General features: G+C 33.2%; 1 long non-coding RNA gene across 1 annotated transcript in view; it reads right to left on the bottom strand.

Moving 5' to 3' along the window:
* The window catches only part of LOC128249314 (uncharacterized), a 283,781-nt gene that overhangs the window by 1,139 nt on the left and 279,255 nt on the right, over positions 1-3,387 (bottom strand). The gene's annotated exons all lie outside the window — the stretch shown is intronic.

Below are 3,387 nucleotides of genomic sequence, written 5' to 3'. Positions count from 1 at the left end.
ATATATATATTGAGCTTCTTTCCGCTTCCGTCTACCAAATCTACTCACAGGGATTTGGTCGACTTGTGGCTATAGACGAAGACACTTGCCCGGGGGGTCAGGCAGTGGTACTGACGAAGTAACGTGAAATACTTTGATCATAGAAACAGGGAGACGTGCGGTAATCCCACACATCGTCTAATTGATGTAGAATGAACATATTAACCTATGCACCAGTAGCAAAATGTAATGCGACTGTCATAAAGTGATACAAAGAAAAATGGAATTTGAAGTTTACAAAAAATGTCTGCAGTAATGATAATGAATATACTGGTGACACGAAAGCGAAGTAGTTCTTGGTTAGAGATCTAATGTCATTTTAATGTTTATGGAACAATTTTCTAAGAAAGGTAATTTCACAAAATGACTTAGGTTATAAATAACAGAGTTTTATTCAAAGTGGTACAACTAATAACTCCGAAGGAAAACACACATAGAAATAAGTAAAAATAGGTCATTTGTTATGTATGCAACAACGAAGCTACCTCTTTCAGTGCATCTTTGTATAAAAGCGATGCTTTTAAGGAAGTGTGTTTACAATTATATTTATGTAGGGTATACTTGCTAATAAGTTCTCAACACGTAAAGAACGTAACAAGCCAGACAATTCTATCCTCTGGAGTATTTCAATAAATTCCCTCGATGTTATCATGTATTTGGCCTACGGATATGGCCTAATGATCCTGCTTAATTCCTTTGCCTGTTTGTAAATGGAAATGTGTTAGTGATATAGGTTTTATACCGAAGAGAGAGAAAAAAATAGAGTTATGACATTTTAACATTTACATATATGGAAATATATAATAATTATCTTTTTATTCTAGTATTTACATCCAGCTTTGCTCGGGGTGGGGAGTGGCAATCGATCGTGTCTATGACAATACATAGATGTTCCTCTATACTGTCTTTGTCGTGATAGGAGAGGCCCCTAAATCTCAATATATAGTTATTTACAGCTTTAAACAGTTATACAACTTTTATTATTATAGTTGTACTTTGCTGCCAAAAATAAACTAAAATTCTTTTATAAATGACACACTGACTTAACCAACCATCGTCGAGAGTAGGGCGGACACAGAATGTTCTGAAAATCTTGAATAGATGGATAAATTACTATTCATATATCTACCATGTGTTTCTGCTGTTACATTGAGAACGAAAATAATACCCAGTAATTTTGGTAACGTTAATCCAAAACTCCATTTCAACAGCACTCATTTACGCTAACAATATTCATTTACGTGATAAGATGTACGTAAATATTATTCAATTATATATAATATCATGTATTTCAATAAAATCCCCAATTTTTAGAATATGAAGAACGATTCTCTGGATGCTAAATAAATAACCAAAGACGAGCTTTGATGCAATTGTTTCTGATTTATCTAGTGGCCTTTGTGGAACACACCTACCTAATGGTATCTATAACAACAGGTCCTCAAACTGGCTCCTTTTCAAAGATGCCTATATGAGTTTCATGTTTTTATTTTGAAACTTGCAACCTATGAATTTATATAAACGGGTATTTCATTTTCTTTTGTCAATGATGAATGAATGACACTCTATGACGTGTCAGTATGGATGGTATAAACTGTAAAAGCGTTGGCTTGAAATTACCTAATATAGAACACATTTATCGATGACTAAATTCTTATTGTGATTAGTGTCAGACTCTTCCACAAGTTGTGTTTATTTCCGACATCCTGAAAATTTAATGTCAATCCTCCTACGTTTTATAAGTCTCATGAAAAAATCTACACAGGGTTGACTATGATTTTTATTTCGAAAGTACAACCGCAAATTCTGGAAATTTCCTCTTCAACAAAGAATACATTCTGATTAGTGAATATTAGATTCCGCTTGATTAACCACACTAATTTCATTCGGTTAATTCCAAAGAATATATTCAGTTCTGTTCCTTGTTATCATAATCGTCGTGGTGTACTTTATATAAAATGTTTTAAGCTGATGCGCAGGTTACTATTCAAACCTTACAGAGAATAAAGGGACTCTAACCCAGAAGTATGATATAATCAACAACGAGAAGGAAGAAGAAAGGTGAGAGTGCGCAACCAGTCCTGAATCTGACTGCATTGAAAAGAAATCAGTGTCACGCGTTTTTGTTCTTATACACTTCGTGACGTATACTCCGTAATACACATCAGCGACATAGTCAAGGGTTCGGATCTAGAACTGGACGCATGGTCCTTGGGGCGTCTTCAACGAAGAACTAGTTGCTTGTAATGATTTGCATTAGATCTCTTCTGTGTTGGGTTCTTTTACTTGCAGCAAATTCAATCTCTTAGAATTGATTATTGGTGTAGCCTTGCATCGCTCAATTATGGTATTGATAACCGAAACTAAATTAATGCCACATATACCAGTTATTGGTATATGTGACACCAATAATGAGTCATTAGAAACATTATGATAATATAGACCCTTTAAAAAGTATTCGATAAACTATCGCATATTTATATCAGTTAACCTCACATTGCTGCCTCTAATATATCCACGATGCCCTTCCCTGTTTCCATCTGGAGCATGTTCCTAGAGATTGTATAAAATAGATGTAATAGAATTTAAATCCAGAATCTTACAAAGTTTATTTTAATCTGTCAAATTAATTACTTCTTCCCATCCATTTTAAATATTTCCTTAAGCTACATTCTGACTTATCTCTTAACGTGTTTCCCTGGTGGATTACAAGAAAATTTGGAAAATGGTTTATCATAAAATTTTATAAGACTAATGCTTAATTCGCACCTTTTTCAAAACTTTATGGCATTTACTTCATCAATTATATTATCGTGCTTTTGAGAGAATAAATGCCGAAATCGATAAGGATTTATTGATTTTCATATCTTTATACTTTACTCTGATTAACACATAATAATGGCACTGTGTGCAAAGATGCTGAAAAAAGAGAAACATTTTAAATGGAAAAAAGCTACCAAATATTTGTTAGTAAAGGAGGAAGATATTCCCATGTTTCCTAAAATTTTTATAACCATTCATAACAATCCCTTGTCATTAATGGCACATTATCAGCCAGTGAATAAACTGACACATCAACTGGATCAGTGAGATACTGACAGAACTGATAGCAGTTAAATGCTTTTCCTCTGAAAGCTGTTATACAATAGGTATGTCTCATACACGCGCTGATGATCAGCTTTCAACCACCGACAATTATATTTTTATCAACTATCCAAGCACTTTGTTGCATTTAATCAGACTAAAATTCATTCGACATGGGACATATACACTTATCACTTTGATTATTTTATTCTGATTTTCTCAATTAGATCTTCATTATATATATATATATATATATATATATAT

The sequence above is a fragment of the Octopus bimaculoides genome, chromosome 13 (genome assembly GCF_001194135.2).
Source record: "Octopus bimaculoides isolate UCB-OBI-ISO-001 chromosome 13, ASM119413v2, whole genome shotgun sequence".
Classification (NCBI taxonomy): Eukaryota; Metazoa; Mollusca; class Cephalopoda; order Octopoda; family Octopodidae; genus Octopus; species Octopus bimaculoides.
This window is presented reverse-complemented; position numbering and strand designations above follow the sequence as displayed.